Raw genomic sequence first — 24,778 nt, forward strand, 5'->3', positions numbered from 1 at the left:
AAACAAGCTGCAGAAAAGACATATGGAACACCCAAGTGGAGCTCGCATTCGGTTTGAGTTACGTTGGCTTTACGTGACCCTGTTCTATGTGAGTTCTCCTGCCTTGTTGTGGCTGCCAAGACAATGTGACAGACCCATTGTTACGTTGCATCCTTGTTGCAACTGCAACTCGCAATTTAATAGTTCCTGGATCAAGTCTGCACACTGACCTCCTTCAAACACCACCTATGCGGATGGTTTAACGAATTATGGCAGTTCGCAAACCTCTTGGTATCTGATCGAAGAGCATCTATCCTTCACCTTTTGGCAATGCAAAAGAGATATACCAGGGTATACACGGAATTATGACGCAGAAGGAAGCCATTTAGCCCATCGTGTCTGCACCATATCAATGCCGCATCAATTCAATCCATCAATTTTATCCATTTGACTCCATTGGGGTGGGTGGGGCAGGAGGAGTGAGGAGAACAGCAGTGGAACAGGCACAAGGATATAACCACATAATATAACAAACTATGGTATTTGTACTCCATGATGCAGCACCTGCACACCAGAATAGCAGGCTCTCATTGGGAAACGATATGAAGCAGCTGCTGCACAGAGTTATAGATTAAATCCAACCATCTGGGATGGATGTTATTGGTGTTCTTACCTCATGGCACCAATGATCATTGGTGTGCGTGCGATGAATAGGTCAGTAAAAATGTGAATTTTTGAATCGTGGTGAATTTTTATTTTATTTTTTTATTTCTATCTGTTGTATACATTGTCGAGGCTCGTATGAGAACGAAAAAAAATCAGACATCTTCTTCTTCATAAATTAACGGTTTATGAAGAAGAAGAAGAAAAAGAAGAAGTAGAAGTGGAAGAAGATATTGCATTATATCTAAGAAGTTGATGACACATGAGAATTATCTCGCCATGTGGGGAAAACATGGCTGTTCCCGATAATACAGCCCTCATAGTTGTTGATATGAGCAATGGTTTTGTATGAATTATCACTGCAAGAGCACCAGCATATTTCAAGTTCAAGAAGTTGCCACATAGTTGGGAAGACTCAAGTCAACAATGCATCACATCCTGCCCAGGGATTTGAGGTGTACTGGGGGGAAATCACTGAGGATCCAACTATGGGTTCCATGCATTCTATTCCATGAAAATGCTGGGCCTCATGCAGAGCATATCTGTTACTTCATGCAGTCGTGGGAGGGGAAGGTTTTGCCTCATCGACCCAATTTACCGGAATTAAGCACATGTGACTTCAAGCTGTTCCAACGCCCACCCCCGACCCCCTCATTTAACAACCTCAAGGGAAGAAGTCTTACTTCAGCTGAGAAGATCAAGAAATTCACATCCAGTGCACTGAAAGAAGGCCTTCTTGTTTAACGGGCCAGATGATTCCCACATTGTAGTAAGGTCGATCAGGGAAGGTTTTTGGCCCAAGTATTTCATGTACTGACTGGCCAGGCATGAAGTTCGACTGAAGACAGCAGGAATTTGTTCAAGGTGCCAGCGATACCTCACCTATTCTTTGTAAAAGACACGGTGGGATAACTTACACCCACCGGGTAACGCCAGCCGATGGGAGATCAGACATCCAGCTTAACGTTCATGCTCATCCTCCATCCGATGGATGACGCATCCTGCAAAGGGTTTGGAATCCCACCCAGGCGAGACAGCTCAAAGGGAAGTACACTACCACTGCACCATCCTGTTGGACAGAGAGAAGGCCTTTGTGTTGTTAAAAATAAATAAATCATTTTAATGCATCAAATGATCAGAGCACCAAGTATCTGCAACCTTGGCATATAACACACCAAAGCCGGCCCAGTACTGACCCGATCGAATGCCTAAACTTCCGACGCTCACCCTTTTTCGTTTGGTAGATGTCGGTCGGTTTGTTCCTTTTCTGTTTCATTCCCACCTTCCCCTTCCTCTTCTTTCTGTGTTTCATTCAGCTTGCGTGCAGCTTGTTCACCCCCACGTGTCCTTCTCTCCCACCCCCTTGATCTTACTCTCACTTCTAGTCTGCTCTTGGTATTTCCCCCTTCCGTTCCACTCGAGCTCTTCCACAAGCCTCGACGGTGCATAAACAAAAACAATGCCAGTTCCAGCTCGACACTACTGGTTAACTGAGTTCATTTGAGAACAACAATCAATCTCAGTTGAATCGCTCAGACATAAATGCAGGAAAAAAAAATCTTTCATTATCTTTCAATGGTACAAGCAATTTGATAAGCTGTTGTGTTCCATGACCCTGCTCAAATTCCTACCTTTATCTGCAGGTCCACTGACTGCATCACTGGCATAGCTGCTCCATCAAGAATGATGCAAACCAGCAGGCAGGTGCTGCATACGCATGAATGAATATAGTACTGTACAAGCTACTCCCTCCTTGAAGTGATTTACCCGTTAAGCTTTAATCACATTATGAGTGTCAGGCCTGACATGTTACAACTTCCTGGTTATTTAAATAGCTATGTCAATCGATGTTCCTCAGTTTTACAAGATGAGCATTGCCTTTAAATGTTGCAAGATTATTAACAGCTCGAATTCTCTCATGAACTAGAGGGTTCAGAGAACACCTTACCCTGCGCAGTCTTGAGAAACAAGGACAGGGGCATGGTCACCTGTGAGCGAGAAATTTGATTGGCTGCGAGAGGATAAAATGCCATATTTTTTTTTTCCAAATATTGCTAAAATGAAGCTTTTTGAAGTGTTGAGAAGGCGATTTTTGTTCTGCACAGTTCAATGATATAATTGAATTGAAATAAAATAAAATAAATTTAAAGGATGGAGTAAAAAAAAAAATTCGGGAGTTTACCGCCGTTGATGCGGCATATTTTATACCATCTTATTTAACACGTTACATTAGTTTTCCGTGCCTCTTGTTTGTGTCCTTTGTAACATCCTTGAAAACAGTAAGTTTCCTGTTTGGAATGATTTTCAGTTTTTCTCGACTGCCAGGCAGGCAGACTAAAAAGTATCTCACTGCTCTCTGCAGCCTGATGTTGGCTTAGTCGTTAGGGTGGCTAGCTTTGGATCTTAGTGCCCTGAATTTGTGCCCCGTTGGCAGCCAAATTAACACCAGGAGGTGTTGACTCAGCCCGTCATCCTTCCGAGATCGCGAAATGAGTACCAGTGTACTGGTAGAGGGAAACATCAGCAGCAGCACAGTCACACTTCCAAGAAATGATAGCTACCCGGCAGAAAAGTTACCATACACAAGAACAGAACAGAACTGCTCTCTGCGCACATGCGATCGGGACAAATTCAGAGCCAAAGTACTGCTAAACTGCAAGTTCGTTTTCCGATTCACGTACTGATTTGTGTTCAAATATAACATGCAATTGAAATTAACTTGTTCCTTGATCATAAACTCACACTTGTCGACAGACAGACAAAGTGAACCAATACGTAATTTCAAAATGACGTAATCTGCCCCAAAATGCTTGGTGCACATGTGCAGAAACACCAGGAAGCTGAACAATTCAGGGCGGAAAAAATGTATTTTGTGTCTGCGATAAGCATTGTTCCTTGGAATGTCTCACCAAGCTTCTGAAAGATACTTGGAAAAGTACCTGAGAGAAAGGGCTGTGCCGCTGCACAATGAAAGATTTGGAGAACTTTATCAGCTCGCTGAATGGGCACCTGGTCGTACTGCAAACTCCCGACCAGGTGGGTCGGTGTAAATGGAATGGATGGACGTGTGTTACACATCTGCCCAACAGATCTGTACCAGGGAATGGACTGTGGATCCACGTCTGGTTATTCTGACCACCGTTGGCAGGTGGACTAAAAATGATCTCACTCCTCTCTGAGCACGCACATTCGGGATGAATTCAATTCTGCAGGTTCGTTTTCCGATTCGTGTTCAAAACATAACACTGATTTGAAATTGAGTTGTTCCTTGATCATAAACTGACGTTCGCAGACAGACTGAACCAATTTCTTCACCCCGCGTTTCGCTTCGGGTGAATGGGGTAAAAATCCTTGCAATGCAGTTAAATCAGAAAGCCCGTATTACATCATGGGGTTGGCAGGATGTACTGGAGGTACGCATACTACCCTCTAAGCTGTCTAACTTGGGTTCGAAATCTGAATCGGCTGTAAACTGTCGTTCCTGGTGTTTCACAGGTAGGGTGATTCATCAATGCATGTGCTGTCTCTCGGATGGCCGTTAAACTAGGCGTCCCGTCTACCGGAAGTAGTTGGTGGACATTAATGATCCCATGGTGTCCTTCATGAAGAGTTGGCGAGCTATCGCCGGCACCGTGAACAAATTCCAAATTCCTGCCATAACTATTGCTGAGAAGGCAATGGAAAACGGCCCGGCATACACCTTGCCAAGAAACTGCTTTTGTAGCTGCAACACTCTGTAACAGAGTATGGAACATCATAATCAGAATTACATCAGGGGTGGAGTAAAAAAAAAAAAAGAAATATTTTTTGGTGATGGAGGAAACAAAAAGGAAAACAAATAAATACAATCAGTGCCCAGTGTACACTACGGTCAAAACTTTTAGAACATGCCCATTTTTCCAGTTTTTACTGAAATTTAAGCTGTTCAAGTCCAGTGAATAACCTGAAATGGTACAAAGCGAAGTGGTAAACTGCCAGAGGTTAAAAAAAAGTTTAGGTTACCAAAAACTGAAAAATAATGTAAATTTCAGAGATATTAAAAAAGGCCCTTTTCAGGGAACAAGTAATGGGTAAGCAACTGCAGCTGTTCTGCACCATTGGAAGTAAATTAAGCCTTGAAATTTGATGCAAACAATTCCTACAGGTGTCCCAACTTTTGTTGATTAGTTACAAACCCTCTGTCTGTATAAAATCAGTGTTGGAACAGACTGTGTTGCTGCACCCTCTGAAACATTATTTGGACAATATTGCACTGCAGGAAGTAGTATATTGCTATCATAATGGCGAGAAAAAGACAATTAACAAAGGAAGACAGACAGACCATCATAACCATTAAAAGTGTCGGTCTTTCCTTTCGAGAAATTGCAAAGCAAACGAAGGTGTCAGTGAGTACAGTTTCCTACACCATGAAAAGGCACTTGGAAACTGAAGGAAACTCTGACAGGAAGAGGTCTGGCAGACCCAAAGCCACAACACAATCAGAAGACAAGTTTCTGAGAGTCAACAACTTGCGTGATAGGCGGCTCACAGGACAGCAGCTTCAAGCACAGCTTAACACTGGTCGAAGTAAGGAAGTCTCAGTTTCAACTGTGAAGAGAAGACTTCGAGCTGCAGGTTTGACAGGTTGAGTAGCAGTAAATAAGCCATTGCAAAGATGGCAAAATAAGAAAAAGAGGCTTGCCTGGGCCATGAAGCACCATCAGTGGACTACTGAAAATTGGAAGAAGGTCTTATGGACCGATGAATCAAATATTTGAAATCTTTGGTTCATCACACAGGGTTTTTGCACGCCGTCGAGTAGGCGAAAGGATGGTTCCACGGTGTGTGACACCAACTGTCAAACATGGAGGAAGAAGCGTGATGATCTGGGGCTCTTTTGCTGGGTCCAGAGTCAGCGACTTGCACAGAGTGACTGGCACCCTGAACCAAAAGGGCGACCACAGCATTTTACAGCGCCATGCAATACCCTCTGGTCTATGCCTCGTTGGTCAGGGGTTCATCCTACAGGAAGATAATGACCCAAAACCTACCTCCAGGCCATGTCAGAACTACCGCAGAAGAAAGGATCAAGACGGTAGGCTTCAAATCATGGAATGGCTAGCACAGTCTCCAGACTTAAACCCCATCGAGCTGGTTTGGGATGACCTGGACAGAAGGGTGAAAGCAAAGCAACCTACAAGTGCAACACATTTGTGGGAAATTCTGCAACAGTGTTGGGAAGAACTTTCCGAGCAATATTTGATTTCCATTGGAGAAAGAATGCCACAAGAATGTTCGGCTGTTTTATTTGCAAAAGGTGGCCACTTTGATGAGTCAAAAATTTAGATTAAATTTTGTTCAACAAAATGATTCCATGATTTTCTTTTTTATCTGCAATTGTTTATTTGTTCTCTGCTTTAATTTCAGAGTCCATTGAAACATTAAACTGCTTAAAATTAAGTTAAACGGGAAAAATTTTGGTGTTCTAAAACGTTTTACCGGTAGTGTAGGTAAATGTTTTGTAAATCGGTGGTGAATGATGCATTGAAAAAGAAGGGAAAAAACATCCTCTAATAGGTCTTCAATGAATATTTGTCAAGGTGCACAATTTACAAACACTGGCATCTTTGACTGTAAGGTGTTGGTATGTTCCCATTGCTAATGACAAATTGATAATTATTGGCCCCAATGCCACTAAGCCCAACCTGCTAGCATTGATGGGGGGAAGATAAGGAAACTGCCAGTAAAGAAAAGGGATGAGAGAGTTTTGGGGACTTGCCCATGCCGGCGGCTTCACAGGGCCACCCATGAACAGGCAGGGGCAAGGCCTCAGGACTGCTAAAGGCATTATCCAAGACAATTAGCCGTGTGGTGTGCACATCTGAAGCACGTTACATAGTACCACTTATGGCAACCCTTCTTCTCACCCCCACTAGACCCTATGCGAAGTGTAACGTTGTTGCACCAAAAAATTGTTGCACTTCATTTCTTGTCTGAAAAATGTTTGTGTTATTGTTTGATTCCCATCTACATCGGATGCTGTTTCCTCCATCAACCTTTGATAATAATGTAACCATCTGGCACAAACCATGTGCAGCATATCCCCGACAGGGTTCGACTAACTTGTAAGATTTAGCAAAATATTTCACACCCAGCGAGAAATCCAGCTAGCCTGTATGTGAACTACATCATGATACCATACATCCATCATAACCCTTATCCAGTGATCTTATAGTTACTCGCTCCCACAACTGCCTTCTCCAGAAGTTTTCACCACCCCCCAGCAACCGATACGTCACCACAAGAGAATCTGCCTTTTTGTGAGATCATATAAAAATAATTTTTGGAAACATGTTTCCATCAGATGTGAAGAGTCTACAAAAAGGCGACATAATGATTGTAATAAAAGATAAGACACCAGATGTGTTCAAAGGTTCTCAGAAGAAGATAGAGCAGTCAAAGACACACCAATGTGTTTTCCTTTTTAGAACATTCAAGTGGAGTATATATATATATATATATATATATATATATATATATATATATATATATATATATATATATATGTATGTATGTATATGTATGTATGTATGTATGTATGTATATATATATATATATATATATATATATATATATATATATATATATATGTATATATATATATATATATCTTCTTCCTCTTCCTCTTTCGGCTTGCTCTCGTTAGGGGTCGCCACAGCGGACCAACCGTCGTTTTGTTGTCCGCATAATGATTTGGCATAGGTTTTTATGCCGGATGCCCTTCCTGACGCAACCCTGGTCGCCTCTTACGACACACAGGGATATGGTACACCTATTCCAACCGGGGCATACACCGGGCCCAGTACAACTGGTGCTCATTTCGCCGACCTCGGAAGGATGGCAGGCTGAGTCAACCCCCTGGTGTTTTCGACTTGGTTTTTATATATATATATATATATATATATATATATATATATATATATATATATATATATATATATAAATTCAGTGTCCCAACGGGGCTTGAACTCAGGACCTCTTGGGTCCCAAGCCACTGCCCTTACCACTGCGCCAACACCAGGCTTGATATATATATATATATATATATATATATATATATATATATATATATATATATATATATATATATATATATATATATATATATATATATATATATATATATATATATATATATATATATATATATATATATATATATATATATATATATATATTGGATTCGTTAGATATCCCTTATTGTCGGGTTTTCTGTGTGTGTGTGTGTGTGTGTGTGTGTGTGTGTGTGTGTGTGTGTGTGTGTGTGTGTGTGTGTGTGTGTGTGTGTGTGTGTGTGTGTGTGTGTGTGTGTGTGTGTGTGTGTGTCTGCAACGCGAGGCTCCACAGCACAAACCAGAAAACCGATTTCGATGAAACTTGGCGAACAGGTGCCATATGAGTTGGGAATGTGCGTGTTTGAGTTTCGTTGCTAAGCAACCACCCGTTGCTATGCAGCGGCCGAAAAACCGCGTTCACTATTTTCAATACTTGTCCTACAGTTTTGAATGTGGAGAAACAAGACTTCGGAATTAAACACTTCGAGATATTTCGAAAATTTTACTCGAGCCGATTTTTGATTGAGGTTTCATTTTTCAAATGGTAGTCCTTCAAAAATCGGGTGTCTATTTACCATGATTTAAGGTGTGTATACAGTGTTTGTAAGCAACTACACCGTCGTTCCACCTTCGATCTCTCCTCATTCCAAACGTTATTGACCAAAGTGAAAAGGATCCAAAATTAATGGAATCACCGGCATTTCTGTCTTTGTGGATTTCAAATAATATGGTATAAATCAAGTTATGTTGAATTTGAAAAACATCTTTAAAAAAAAAATTCTACACCCCCCGTTATGTTATCGTCTGCTACACCGCCAGGTTAATCAAAAACAGCCGACCAGGAAGTCTTCTCGCCCAACCCACGGTCTGGTTCGTATTTCCCTGAACATCTGTTGTTCTATTTATTTTCTCTCTCTCTCTCTCTCTCTCTCTCTCTCTCTCTCTCTCTCTCTCTCTCTCTCTCTCTCTCTCTCTCTCCGTCTCTCTCTCTCTCTCTCTCTCTCTCTCTCTCTCTCTCTCTCTCTCTCTCTCTCTCTCTCTCTCTCTCTCTCTCTCTCTCTCTCTCTCTGTGTCTGTGTCTGTGTCTGTGTCTGTGTCTGTGTCTGTGTCTGTGTCTGTGTCTGTGTCTGTGTCTGTGTCTGTGTCTGTGTCTGTGTCTGTGTCTGTGTCTGTGTCTGTGTCTGTGTCTGTGTCTGTGTCTCTCTCTCTGTGTCTCTCTCTCTGTGTCTCTCTCTCTGTGTCTCTCTCTCTGTGTCTCTCTCTCTGTGTCTCTCTCTCTGTGTCTCTCTCTCTGTGTCTCTCTCTCTGTGTCTCTCTCTCTGTGTCTCTCTCTCTGTGTCTCTCTCTCTGTCTCTCTCTGTCTCTCTCTGTCTCTCTCTGTCTCTCTCTGTCTCTCTCTGTGTCTCTCTCTCTCTGTGTCTCTCTCTCTCTGTGTCTCTCTCTCTCTGTCTCTCTCTCTCTGTGTCTCTCTCTCTCTCTCTGTGTCTCTCTTACGTTTTGTTTCGTGTTCTTCTGACGTCCACTCTGTTTGCCGTCATCTGAGGTAATGTCAACAAAAATAATGACACATTTTATTTTTTCCTTAATTCGTCCCTAATTTACTCGAGCCGATTTTGATTTAGGTTTTATTTTTCAAATGGTAGTTCTGTGAGGAGTGCCATTTGGCAAAATACGCAATCGGAAAAATCTTGCCAGGCAGAGGAACAATGTATGTGAACCAATACGTCTTGGCAATGAATCTTCGTCGGTGGATCGGTCAGAATGAAAAGCATCGTATCCAGCGCTTCGATCCTCGCGAATCCCTCGTCGCCTACCGGCTTGTCTGTCTGTTTGTCTGTCTTTTTATCTTGCCAAAACGAAGTTTTTGTAAGATATGTTAGTCAGCTTGTATGTTTTTTATTTATTTATTATCTTGCCAAAACAAAGTTTTTGCAAGATATGTTAGCCAGCTTGTATGTTTTTTTTGTTTGTTTGTTTGTTTGTCTGTAATCACGTATAAAAAATTCTGCAGAGCACAGTTATCATCGGAAATTTTTGTAACTTCGCATATCAGAGGCCTATAGAGCTCCCTTTCAGTGCACAAAATTTTGAAGGTCAAGGTCAAAGGTCAAGGTCACTTTGGCGCAAATCAGGGGAGTCGATGAAACCCTTATTTTTTGATCGGATCGTCTTCAAACTTCATGGGAATATAGTTCATGGTCTGGCGCTCAGCTGATTAATTTTTGGTGGCGATTGGCCTTGACCTTCATGGTTAGCACCTCAGGTCAAACATATTTGACCCCAAGGTCAAATTTTCAAGTTTTAGGAACCATATCGTGTAGGACCTCAAATTGAACACCTCGATGAGTGTTTTCTAAATATGTCAAGCTTGAGACATTACGACATCATTCAGTGACGTTATGAGGCAAAAGCATATTTTTCATGGTTACTCTGTAGAACGATTCTCATCGGAATCTCTCGTAGGCAGATATTCCTCAAGGAGTCGCTCCTGGTGGATAGCAGCTCTGTTCACCTCAGTGTGACCTTAAAGAAGTCACACGTCGTCACCTTTTGGTAAGATACGGGTCACCCTGCGGGTGACATTGGTTTATTTTTTTGGTTTGTTTGTCTGTAATCACGTATAAATCACTCTGCAGAGCACAGTTATCATTGGAAATTTTTGTAACTTTGCATATCAGAGGCCTATAGAGGTCCCTTTCAGTGTATAAAATTTTGAAGGTCAAGGTCACTTTGTCGCAAATCAGGGGAGTCAACGAAACCCTTATTTTTTTGAGTAATTTTAATCGGATCGTCTTCAAACTTCATGGGAGTATAGTTCATGGTCTGGCGCTCAGCTGATTAATTTTTGGTGGTGATTGGCCTTGACCTTCATGGTTAACGCCTAAGGTCAAACATATTTGACCCCAAGGTCAAATTTTCAAGTTTTAGGAACCATATCGTGTAGTACCTCAAATTGAACAACTCAATGAGTGCTTTCTAGATATGTCAAGCTTGAGACATTAGGACCTCATTTGGTGACGTTATGAGGCAAACACATATTTTTCATGGTTACTCTGTAGAACGATTCTCATCGGAATCTCTCGTAGGCAGATATTCAGATATTCCTCAAGGAGTCGCTCCTGGTGGATAGCAGCTCTGTCCACCTCAGTGTGACCTTAAAGAAGTCACACATGGTCACCTTTTGGCAAGATACGGGTCACCCTGCGGGTGACATTGGTTTATTTTATTTAGTCTTTGGTATGACTAACTGGTAGGTTTATTTGCCTGTTTGTAACTTACGAAATCTAAAGATATCGTAAGTATATTGATGACTTCCGTCATTCGTTTGTAGGAACGATTACTCGAGAATGGAAGAAGCTATCAATGTCAAATTACACCACGTGATTCAGGAGGGTGATGGCTAGTGCTGATTAGATTTTGGTCAAAATCGGTCAAAGGTCAAGGTCACAGTGAGGTCAAACATTCGATTTTTGATGGTTTGGGACAGAATCATCGTATAAACTTCTGGTTTGCGTGAATACCTTCTCTTGAGACAGCTTTTTTTGACAAGGTCAGAGGTCAAGTTGACGATTTCGTAAGTACCAGTCTATGACTGCTTGTTTGGCTGTGAGCAAGATATCTCAAAAGGTTATGGATGGATTCGGACGAAATTTGGTTGATATGTCAAGTATGTGACACGGACGAAATTATTAGAATTTGGTGAAGATCTGGATTCAGATACTATAATTTTTAAGTGATTCTTGACCGTTGAGACATCGGGCCAAAAATGATATATAGCACGATATTTCAAAAAGTTATGGACTGATTCGGACAAAACTTGGTGTATGAGTTGGTTCGGTGACAAGAACAAGCCGATTCGATTTAGTTTCACGTCCGGATCAACATCCAGCCTATCGATGGATAAACAAGCAGTCATAGACTCGTACTTACGAAATCGTCAACTTGACCTCTCACCTTGTCTAATAAAAGCTGTCTCAAGAGAAGGTAGCGACGCAAACCAGAAGTTTCTACGATGATTCTGGACCAAACCATCAAAAATCGTAGCATCGACCGAAGCAAAAATCTCCTTTTCTCGACGCAATTATTTAATATTATTTTATCAAAGTCACAAAACCGTGATATTCGGCCATCCACCAACAATCTTTACATAAACCGATGGCTTAGTGAGTCAGGCATGCGACGATCACCTTTATTGGGATAAAAATGACTTTTAAACACCATCTTTATCGAAAACACCATCAGCGCGCACATGGAAAACCTTTACGTGATCAACGACGCTTCTGCTCGAGCGCGCTGCACCACGTGACGATCCGTGACGCGGCGAGTGAAATTTTTTTTGTACAATCTTAAAGCGTCTCCAAAACATCCGATTTTTACCAGAATTTCGACAACCGAGTTTTAAACGATCGCAAAAACCGAAGACAAAATCAAAATCAAAGTTAAAACGAACTCGTAACGTCGATCGAAGCAAAAATACTCCATTTCTCCACATTAATTTATGGAATTATGTTTGACCTCACTGTGACCTTGACCTTTGACAGATTTTGACCAAAATCTAATGAGCACTAGCCATCATCCTCCTGAATCACGTGGTGTAATTTGACATTGGTAGCTTCTTCCGTTCTCGAGTTATCGTGCCCACAAGCAAAAACACACACAAACACACAAACAGAGGATGGAAGTCATCAATGATTTCGTAAGTAAAAAACGTAAATTGTTTAGCCTGGCAGAGGTATGCGTTCTACCATGTGCCGTTCTAGTTCCTCTCGCCAGAGGAGAGAGTATTGCATTTGGGTCCATTTGTCTGACTGTCCGTTTGTGACTTTGCGAAAATCGAAGATTGTTTTAAGTTGGTATTGTGCGTCATTCAGTCTGTCTGTCTGTCTGTCTGTTTGTTTGTCAATCACCTGCAGGTCATGATTTTAAACCGATCTTTACGAAACTTCACTACCTAGTATGGATCATCATAAACAAGAAGCCTCGCACTTTTGATGTCAAAATGTCAACAACTTTGTTACAAAATTACAGCTTCGGTCAACAACTTTGTCAAATTTCTAAAAATCCTCACTTTTCATCCGATTGACTTGAAATTTGAACAGCATTTGCACATCGGGTCAATGAATTCAACCACCGATTATTTTTGATGTCAACATAGGCCAAAAGGTCAACAACGTAGACCGAATTTGCTATATTGTTAATTTTCATTCGATTGACTTGAAATTTGAAGAGGAGTTGCATATTTTGGCATTGAATTCAACCACCAATTATTTCTCAGGTCAAATTTGGTTTATAAATTTTGCAAGTACCGTGCTATGCACGACATCTTTACTTGGTGAGAAAAAAATTTTTCACTAAGTATGTTGGTCTGTCACGTTTGCCAGTCTGTATATCTGTCTGTCTGTTTGTCTCACGATTTTTGGTCACAATTTTCAAGCAACCCTTCTGTATTTTTTGTTTAGGTATGGGATTGGCCAATGACAGCAACCGAATGTGGATCCGGATCTGAGAATTTTTACGTGATTCTTCACCATTGAGAGATCGGGCCAAAAATGATATATAGCACAATATCTCAAAAGGTTATAGATGGATTTAGACAAACGTTGGTGTACAGGTTGGGTGTGTGACAAGGAAGAATCGATTAAATTTTGGTGAAGATCTGAATCCAGATCAGGATACGAGAGTTTTTTTTTTTTTAATGATTCTTCACCATTGAGAGACGGGGCTAAAAACGATATTGTATGATATCTCAGAAAGTGTTTCACGATTTCAGATTAAACTTTGTGGACAGGTTAGGTGTGTGAAAAGGACTAATTGATTAAATTTTGTTGAAGATCCGAATCCGGATCCGGATTCAAGAATTTCTCAAGTGATTCTTCACCATTGAGAGATTGAGCCAAAAACTAATGGAGTACAATATCTCCAAAAGTTGTGGAAAACTTGTGACAAAACTAAGTGGATGAGTTAGTTTGCTAAGAAGAACAAGCCGATTAGATTTTGGTTCAGCTCCAGATTCAGATCCGGCCTATCAGTGGGATACAAAATGTAAACTGTTCAGCTTGGCAGACATTTGTGCTCTCCCGAGTGCTGCTCTGTTTCTCGATGTGTCGCTCTATTTTCATTTGTTTGTTTGTCAGCACTAAAAGTGAGTGTTTTTCTCTGCAACCGCTTATCAGATTAACACGAAATTTTCACCACAGGACTGACTACTCATGTGGAATGTTTTGGTCATAATGATGTCATCATATGTCACGTATTGTGGCAACCATGTTGGAAAAAAGGAAAAACTTTGGACCTTTTTATCTCTAAGGAAGCATTAAATCTCTAACTGCACTAAGGAAAAAATTGAAACTCGGCACATGGCAAGTACTCCACATGGGGAATAATTGTGATTTTTTTGAGGATGTCATTGGTGCTTTCATTTGACGTCATAATTGCAGATTTGGAGAATGCTACATCCAATCCGTATGAAAACTTTTGTAGTTCATCTTGGAATAAATTGGTCCAAAGAAAAAAATTGAGGATGTCTTCAGTCACATGGTCCAGCAGGCATATTGTTGTTGTTTTTTTTAACCTTCAAAAATCTTCTCTAAAACAGCTGAGCAGATTGAGGCAAAACTTTACAGTTATGACCGACGATGCATGTGGAACAAAACTTCCACACCTATGACATCATAGGTCACATGGTTTGGTAGCCATATTGGATTTACTCTAAAACCCATAAAAATCTTCTCCAGACTGGCTGGACAGACCAAGGGGAAACTTCACACACATGTTCCCCAAGCTTTGGGGATACAAGGGTTTTCATGAATAATTGATAGGTCACATGGTCTGGCAGCCATATTGGATTGAGCGAAAATCTTGAAAAACTAGTCTTTCTCTTGAACCGCTTCATCAATCGATGTGAAACTTCACAATTAAGATCTAGTTGTGATGAAGAATACATGTTTTAAATTTCAACCTGATTGGACGCATGGTCTGGCAGACAGAATCATTCAATTTTTTGAATCTGCATTCCTTTTGAATTTTTTTTTTTGAATTAAACACTTGGCTGTGCATGGATGGGTTCAAAGGTAGAGGAGTAGCAGCTGAAACCCGAATCCCATCCGGTTCCTCCTGATGACTCCATATTTGCTTTTTGCTTGTTTGGGTTCCTTCTGATTACTGCATTGCAGTACTGTACCTATTTGGTCTTCCATTTGATTTGAATTTACTTTATTTTGATCCCATTCTGAATGCAGTTGAATAACAATAAAAATCATGGGTCAGGGTCAAGTGTCCGATCAAAGCGGGACGTTTTGTCACCCAGTCGTCACTGCCAGCAGTTATAAAGTGGGAGATCCAGTTATGTCTCATTAATTACGTAACACACCAGTACACAAACACCACACAAAATATGCCACACAAGACTACACAAATAGCACACAAAACAAGTCCTGCGAGGGTCTGCAATCTCTGATTGCTCTTTTTCTTGTTTGATCTTGAATTCTTACCGAGCATTTCCTTTCACCACAGCTTAAAATGCATCTGGGATAAAGTAGTCGTATTTTTATGTATGTTGGTAGTAGTAGTAGTCATACTGCTGCTACTACGAATACTAATGCTAATACTACTTTAACAGCTCCAATTATTTCCAGCTTCTTGTGAAGTCAGCCAGGAAGGATTTCTTGCCCATCTCTTTCACAGACGGCCAGCCAGGCAGGCGACTGAAGGTGGGAGAAATTTGGATTTTGGCCAAGGTTCCGGCGATGACTCGCCAATTATTTCTCCAAGACACACCATACGATCTTTAACGTCCTCCAACAACCGCTGCTGACAGAGGAGACACCAGGCTTAACGTCATTCCGAGGTATGACACACAGACGTTGTGATATCATCCTGCATGCGAGCCACCAGGGTCACTATTTTTAACGGTTGAGATTCGAGTTCTAAATAGACCGTTCAAAGATGAATGTGCATACCTCCAAGCTATCCTGCTAGGCCTTTTGTTGTGAGGACTGTCTTCCTCAATTCCTTGCATTCAGTTGATCAATATCATTGATATGTAAAAAAAATTAAAGCACCTTCTCTACTTTGGGTGTGGGGTGGGGGATCGATTAAAACTTCGGAGCATTTGAATGTTATGAGTACCAGGCTCGGTGGAGTAATGGTTTGAGCAACACGCTCTGAGTATGGGGTGGGAGGTCGATGGGTTGTACCCAAACCGAGCAGTCAAAAGAAAGACTTAAAATGATATGTTCGGCTTCCTTGCTTGACACTCAGCATTTAAAAAGGATAGAACATGGACAAACAACCAGAGGTTGGCAACCATTGTGCAGGCGTAATGGGCCTCTTGGCCTCCTTCTGTGTTGAAGTTCCTTCTCAGGAAACTCGTATTATATTATTAATTTTTGCTTCGTAATGCAACAATTAAATAATGGTCATCTGGGAGACATGTTTATATATACTGTATGTGTATATGTTTTATGTATGTATAATAATGTATATATTGTATAAGATTGGGGCAGTTGGGATTACACAAATTTAAAGAAGAAGGTGCTTCCAACCAAAAGTTAAAAAAAACCAAACGATATCGACTCCACTAATTTGAGCAAAAAAGGAAGAGCAGACCCTGTCTCAGGCAACGTTTCACCAGCTTCACAGCCAGATTCCTCAGGCACATAAACACACATATATGCAATATGCATGCCATTGTCTCTGTCTGTCTCTGGCAAATTTGTTCTTTGTTATGCATGGCGAGATATTTTAAGTTACAAACTCCAAACTAGGGGTACAAATACAACTTTGTGTGTGTGTGGGGGGGGGGGGGGGGGAGGAGTATCTTAGGCTATGTGGCTCTGGCCTCACACGGGGATGGCGGAGGCGGGGGGGGGGGGGGGGGGGGAGGGGTATCATAGGCTATGTGGCTCTGGCCTCACACGGGGATGTCGGAGGCAGGTGGGGGGGGTGTAAATTCTCCATGTAAATGTGTACCCTGTAGCACCACATGATGGTGGTGGCACAGAGTATTACAATTTCCGTTTTTACCTGGGCAACACTGAGGTTAAAGCACTCTTTGCACAGATAAATTTGTCCTCCTTCCCTTCTCCCCCTATCCCCACCCCCTCCCCCCGCCCCTCCCCCCAAAAAAGAGGCCTGTCAAAGCCTGTCATCATGTGTGAGCCATTTCTCGTGGGGGACATCAGGACTAATGAGGGCCAAGGCAAAAGCCACCAATGGTGGGGGGGGGGGGCATGAGGACGGTGATGGGTTTGGGGGGAGGTGTTAAAGTACTCTATGGGCAGGTAAATTTGACTTCCTTTCCTTCTCTTTCTCACCCAAAATTTTTGGCAAACAGGATGACGAAAGTTGGTCCATCAGCGCGAAGCGATGGTTAGGCTCTGTGAGTACATATATATATATATATATATATATATATATATATATATATATATATATATATATATATATATATATATATATATATATACTGTATATATTGAAACGAAGCACCTAACTTGACGAGGCAGTAGGCCACAAATCGAGTCCCATCACAGCGTTTGCTGCACGACTTGCCTGCAACAAGTGTCGCCTGCCACGTGAGCACATTGTTTCTGCCCTGCTGATCACCAGTCAGAAGGTTTGCAGCCAGAAATATATATATATATATATATATATATATATATATATATATATATATATATATATATATATATATATATATATATATATATATATGTACAAGAAAAATAAAACATTTTATGAAAAATGTAAAAACAGTGGGATGAGATGAAAAAACAAAAAAAATACAAAACAAAGTAGGAATGACACCACAATCCTCTTCTGGATTACCATCACATTGTAATGGATGAAGAAGAGGAATGAAGAAGAATAACAATTAAGAATGACACTACATTACAACGCTACAATACGACACCACAATCCTCCTACGGATGAGCATCACGACATCTTTAGACGTTTTACTTTTTTGTGGGATTGTGATCGAACAACATCGAATGTTAAGGAAGACAAAGAAACAAGGAATGAATACATTCAAGAATGATGTCGGGAAGTTTTTTTTTTTTTTTTTTTTTTTTAAAGGAAACCAGTTAGAGAAATGAAATATCTCTCAAACAGAGGTTGAAGGAAAGGTATGTTTGACAGGCCTGGAGCAGAATAAAGACATCTGCTGCAGGTCTGGCTAGGTGTGTGTGTGTGTGTGTGTGTGTGTGTGTGTGTGTGTGTGTGTGTGTGTGTGTGTGTGTGTGTGACAGAGAGAGAGAGAGAGAGAGAGAGAGAGAGAGACACACAGAGAGAGAGAGAGAGAGAGAGAGACACACAGAGAGAGAGAGAGAGAGAGAGAGAGAGAGAGAGAGAGAGAGACAGAGAGAGAGAGAGAGAGAGAGACAGAGAGAGACAGAGAGAGACACACAGAGAGAGAGAGAGAGAGAGAGAGAGAGAGAGAGAGAGACACAGAGAGAGAGACACAGAGAGAGAGACACAGAGAGAGAGACACAGAGAGAGAGACACAGAGAGAGAGACACAGAGAGAGAGACACAGCTGGAAAGCATTAAGGCACGCTGAAATCCGACGAGGAAATAGCAGATGGTTACCGTGATAGGCTAGGATTATCTCAATGAGCAACAAGAGAGTAAGGTCAATGAATTCGTGCATTTATCTGTCATTTATCCTATACATGAGGTACATTGTGGTAAACCAACCGTTAATCCGAAAGGGTCGGAATAACGGTTGCTTTAGCGAAACTCGAAGCGCAAAAATAATTATCCAACTTGTTTCACTTTTACTCTGAGAATTTGCTTCTTCATCAATCGTTTTGTCCTAAATAATTCTGTCTTGCAGATATTTCAAGGCAAACCAGTAGTAGAGTTCCAGAACAGCTGCATCACCTATGGGTCATGCGTTGCTGGTTTACACTGTGGGTCTTGGCATGCCCTGGATCTTTATGTTTAATAATCTATCAGGAAAGCCATGAAGCTCTCAACTTCAATCGCAATGCTGAGCTGGCATGTTTGGCCAAATTGTGCTGGCCAAACTTTTATTTCAATACTGCTGCAAAGAAGGAGAGCTCAAAATGGCCTACTCTTGCAATGTATTGTATGAGACATATCATGTCAACAACTGAATCCATCCAGAAGAAACAACTTGCTATATGAAATCAAATTTTTTAAGTCTTTTTAAATAAACCACTCCAGCAGACTGCCCTTTGTTTATGCTTCACTGGAATGGATTCTTGTTGGAAGTTAAATCAAATTGAATATGATTCCTACAGTGAAGGCACACTAGACAAACACACAACTTATAAACTATCCTGCCTTTCTTACCTAGATATACAACACGCAACAAATGCTTAAAGTCCATGAAATTGAATAAATAACCACAAAGAGTTGATGTCTATTTGTGTGTTTTGGCCACAATAAGATAAATATTTTGCAGAGTCTGAAACCGAGTTGTATAAATATACCTTCATCTGATCACCGAGCCATATAAACTATAAGTAATATATTCCAAAGGTGTTTACATACCGCATGGCTTATCAAGCATGAAGTATTATAAATACCATTGAAGGTGAATTTTATACAGTGCAATGCAGGATGAATCCAATTCAAAACTGAAGAGGAGAATAAAATTGGAGTTAGGGGAAGACAAAAAGGAGGGAATTTTGAGATCCTCGTGGAGGATCTCTAAGTCTTACTCACGTTGTTGTTCTTGTGGACTTTTTTGTTTCACAGCCTACAGTTTTCATCAAAACTTCCTGAAACTTGGAATATATATGTAAAAATACCCCACGCAGACAGTAATCATCTCAGATTTTGAAAATTCCTCCGAGAAAAAATAAGTTGTGACGTCAAAATATCTCCACTAATGGCAATTGCCTAAAAAATTATCTCCGAAACTAAGCAAGCTTTTTGAATTCTGTTTGCAGGAATCGAACAGGGCATTAGCAAAGATGAATTACCGCACATATAATACATCACTATGACATCATATCATTTTTTATGAGGTCATTCCTATTTTTTGACATTTTTTGTTTGTTTGTTTCACAGCCTACAGTTTTCATCGAAACTTCCTGAAACTTGGTGTATATATGTAAAAAATACCCTGCGCAGACAGTAACCATCTCCGATTTTGTAAATTCCTCCCAGAAAAAAAAGTTATGACGTCAAAATATCTCCGCTAATGGAAATCGCCTAAAAAAATTATCCAAACTAGACAAGCTTTTTGAATTCTGTTTGCGGGAATCGAACAGCGCATTAGCAGAGATGAATTACCGCACATATGATGCATCACTATGACGTCATATCAATTTTTATGACGTCATTCCTATTTTTTGACATTTTTTGTTTCACAACCCAGAGTTTTCATCGGATCTTCGTGAAACTTGCCATGTATATGCAGAAAGCACACGTGCAGGCAGTAACCATCTCCGATTTTGGAAATTCTTCCTAGAAAAAAAAGTTGACGTAATAATATCGCCGCTAATGGAAATCGCCTATATCATTATCTCCGAAACTAGGCAAGCTGTTTGAATTTTGTTTGCGGGAATCAAGCCGGGCATTAGCACAGATAATTTATCGCAAACCTGATACATCACAATGACCTCATATTCGTTTTTTATGACGTCATGATTAAGAGGACGGGGATCTTAGCTCATTTGAGCTTGATTTTGAAATGGAAAGTTTGCTAAATAAATATTTAACACTTGCAGTAATTGGGCATGATAGATGCTAATACGGTCGTTGAGAACCATAACTTTACATTGAAAATTTTTCATAGCAAATAATTTGGCATTCATAAGATTTGTTTCAACTGTGTAATCTTTGTTTTCTTCGAGATAATCAGGCCCTGGTCCATGTTGGGCCCATCACAGCTGCCAGCCTGATGTTCCCACTGATGGCTAGTCCCCTTAAGGTGACAGAGCTGACACTTCACGCCTTGTGACCTTCCTGCCTTGTCACTTGGGGGTCATTTTGCAGGACCAGCTTGTGTGCACCTTTTAGCCCACATTATAGCTTTGGCTCTGTTGTTTGTTAAACGAACAAGAAATTATGATTAGTTTGACAAATCATTGTAACACTACGAATCTTGTTTGACTGAATCGAGCTGCGGTAAAATACGTGAGAATGGGTCTTGCATCAAAAAAAAAAAATTCGAAATACCAGGGGTCTTTTTTATTTTTCAGTATGAACAGTCGAGGCCAACAGCCGGGGTTAGGATTGTCAATTGAAGACGTTGGTTGTTGAGTTGATTGTCAAACGACCTCCAGACCTTTTTGCCATCTGTTGCATGAAGGCAGTAAGTAATTAAATCAAGAGGGGTGGCCTGGACAGAGGGTTAAAGATGTATGGGCTGTAGGTTTGAGGGGGAGGAGGGAAAAGGCTTTACAGCGAGTTGGACTCCAGGGGTGAGGGGAAGGCCGCGTGGCTTGGGAGAGGAGGACTGAGGCGTGATTGGCCAGGGGTGCGAAGTGCGGGGGTTGAGGTGACATACTGAGTGACACCTGTGTTTTCCCTGCCGGCACAGGAATGTGCACCGTTAATCCAGGCCTCTCGAGACCCTGACTTGGTTCGTCTTTTAGCGTCCCCCACGAGGCTTATAGAGAGCCTGGTAAGTATGGACATGAAGAGTAGAGTTGAAAGTTTGGTTGGTTGTTGAGGTTATGAAGATGAAACATTGAACAGATATTCCTGAACCATCATGCAAACTTTCAAACCAAAGTATTGAAATTGTATGATTAAGATACATTTTCATAACTATAAGATAAAATTTCATGTTTGATATTTTTCATTATACTATTTGCAAAAATTTAAATATACTGGGAAGGATTATCCTAAAAAGACTGAGCATGACAAAATCGAGAGAAAAATATTCGGAGGTAGGTACCCAATACAGGTCAAAGAGGACGTCCTCGCCCAATATAATTTGCCAAATGCTTGCCTTGCCACTCTGCTGGTTTTGATACAGAGACACTGAACAGATTAGTTTGGATCTGACGAAGCTGAGGGTATACAGAAAAGTGACCCAGTGTCTTCAAGAGGCAGTGGTGATCCCTTAGTGACCAGTAAAAGTGCAAGAGGCAGAGTCGGGTTCCCATGGGCTAATCGCTCAAAGTCGGGTATAGATCGAGTTCCCATGTGTGGTGTTAGGCATGAAATCAGCTGGAGGACCAGCATGCCTTGAAATGTGCTATCTGAATCACATTTGCAGCCTTTTCCATAAGTTTAGCTCCAGTGGTGTTTGTCTTTATGCCTCTGTGACGTGTGACTGCAAAGATATGAGCCACTGGGGCCCTGCACAATATCATAAATGTGCTCCGCATTAGCAATTCTCAAGAGAACATGAGTTCTACTTTTAGCTCGTACAACTTCTTTCGAGGATCTTAATCAATGTGATGTCTACTGGAACCTATATCTACCACATACCAAGAATAGTCTTGGTCAGGATAAGTAATCAATCATGTGGCCTGTCGCAAAATGTCTGATCTGGATGACCTTTAGGAGTATGAAACGATGACCATCATGTGCACAGCACATTCCCTTCTTTTTCTCTTTCAGATAATCCAACAATTCCACAACTATCTACATTACCTCCTTGCAGCCCTCAGACCAGCTTTTCGGTGTTGCAATCATGAAGAAACCACATTTATATAAGATTCATGATCAGCTTAGCCATTCTTATTGAAGGTTTTCCATCATCTGCAATTTGCAAAGGAAGAGAGAAGTAAAGGAGGAAGTAAATTGCATGACTGACCCTTTTGATGGAAAAACAAGGAAGGCTTTCCCAATTGATAACCATCATCAAGATTCTTCATCCACCTGTCTAAGTTCCTCAAAGGTTTGTGTGCAACGTCTTTCCTGAAGCTAAGTGATTCCTACATTCTTCAGGATGTGGCTGCCAGGTTTGGAATCACCAGACAAAATTCACGAGTCACCATTGCAACTTTTTTACAACACTACAGAACACATTTTGCTTCCTTCGTCCCTCGCTTCCAACAACCCAATCATTCCACTTTGTCTCTCCCTTCTCTTCCCTCTCTATCCATTCTTCTCCGACTTTCCGGATGCAGACGATGTGCATCAATTGGTGAAGGATATAAATTTGAACCTTTCCCAAAAGTATTTCTCATCTTACCTGCTTGCGCTTTCGGAATATCATTGTTACAATGTCTTTGTGCTGTATTTGAGCAGTAATCTTGTAAAAGTCAGAGGACAAAAAAATGCATGTGAAACCTCATAATAACAGGAAAAATTCCAAAGTTAAAATGGTAATTGTAGCCAATTTTATGTCAGTAGATAGATCTGATAACATGGGGAATGCACATTTTAAATGATAAATAAATTAACAAAACAAACTATATTTGTGAACAATATATGACCAAGTCTCATCTGGTATTGTCTAAAGTATGTCTGTAAAATGCCATTCTGCTTATGCATAGGCAAAGCATTGAAATCGTAGTTTCCTTTCGCGAAGTTGACCACAAAGTACCCAGCTGGTTATTCAGGAAGGCTGAACAAGCACTGTAGTTTACTAGAGCAGATATACTCAACAATACTGCACTTGTTCTCCACTGGTGGTGAATATTGCAATGAGCTTGAGGACTTTCCACCGCTCTCGTAAAGTCTGATGGGTCAGCTTATTGTGAACAAGTCACAAGCATTGGTGAGGATGCTTATGCTTCCTTAACGACCGCTATCAACAAAATAGACTGAATAAGGTGATCATGCATGAATCAAAAAAGAAAAGTCTGAGCCATTTTCAGCTCACCTGGAATGTAGTTCAGGGGACGTATTTGCATTGCGCGGTGTCCGTCAGTGAGTGAGTGAGTCAGTCACTCAAGTCAGTATGTAAATGCTCGGAACTTCTTCTCCCAAACGACAGACACAATTTCGATGAAACTTGACCACAACCTTTATCACAAGTGATGGACTAAAGTTTCGAAATCTAAGCAAGTTTACGAGATTCAAATGAACAGCAAAGAGATATTTGAAAACCATTTTCATTGCATTTAAAAATACAAGTCATCAAATGAGAATCTCGATCCAGATTCACCAGGGATTCAAATCACAAAAGAATCAAATGTCTATTGATGCTGAATACTTCTGAGGATGAAACAGGAAGTGAAGGTTTGGATTTTGTGTCTCATTGTGTGCACGGTGTTCAGGTGGGTACAAGTGAAGAGCTGGAAAAGTCTCAAAGCAATCTGATACCATAGGATCTCAGTGGCATGCCAAACCCAAAATGCAGCTTTAGCTATCAGGAACTATTGAGGCAGAAGGAGCACCCTGGATGCACATCCAGCAGCAGCACAGCCATGGATGGCCAAGCATTAACTAGACCATCTACGATGTCCCAGAGGTCGGCGCTTTTGTGAACCAATGTAACGTAGGTCTGGTATGGTATGGAGCACAGCATGAATGAAGCCTGAACTCAACCGGCGCTTTTGAACATCAATCTACTTACCAAGAACACTATAATTGCTTAATGATTTGTGTTGTGCCCTAATAAATCGGAAAGACTGACCGTTGGCTCATCAGTGCAGAGGCCAATCTGTACTGTTGTCCATTTGGTCATCGTTGACCCAGCCAATCAGCTCCATCCAGTGGTAGGCCTGTTGTTACGCAACCAAGGCAACTCTAACAACATCATCATCCGTTAGTCCCAGCATTCTCATTCCAGCACGTCAGTGACAGAACAAAATCTTTAAAGTTCATCCATTCCATCATCGCACAACCACCATTATCTGCCAATAATTTATGCTTCAGTGAATGCCCCTAGACCTGCTATGGGTTCCTAAATCGACCTCTGCCACTTTAAGCACCAAAAAAATTTTGGTTTAAACAAATATTTTGAAAGTCCACCCAGGTCATTTGCAAAAAACACACTAATCCACATCCAAATGGTTAAAATATCAACAAAGCAAAGATAAACAGACACTTGACTCCGACAGAGCAAGACTACAATTTGAAATCCTTAAAGCCATGTTCAATTCCAAACTTGACAACTATCATCTTCAATCTATGATGTGACCACCCCCTGAGCACGTAATA

The 24,778-nt window shown here is 40.9% G+C and overlaps 1 long non-coding RNA gene across 1 annotated transcript; it reads left to right on the forward strand.

Moving 5' to 3' along the window:
• The first annotated feature begins 8,440 nt into the window (after positions 1-8,440).
• Positions 8,441-23,230, forward strand: LOC147027635 (uncharacterized). Its single transcript, XR_015057156.1, has 3 exons — positions 8,441-8,606; positions 15,420-15,582; positions 22,286-23,230. It is a non-coding gene; the product is annotated as an uncharacterized LOC147027635 (long non-coding RNA).
• The last annotated feature ends 1,548 nt before the right edge of the window (positions 23,231-24,778 follow it).

The sequence above is a fragment of the Eptatretus burgeri genome, chromosome 4 (assembly GCF_056783735.1).
Source record: "Eptatretus burgeri isolate ZD-2024b chromosome 4, Ebu_testis_v1, whole genome shotgun sequence".
NCBI classification, from domain to species: Eukaryota; Metazoa; Chordata; class Myxini; order Myxiniformes; family Myxinidae; genus Eptatretus; species Eptatretus burgeri.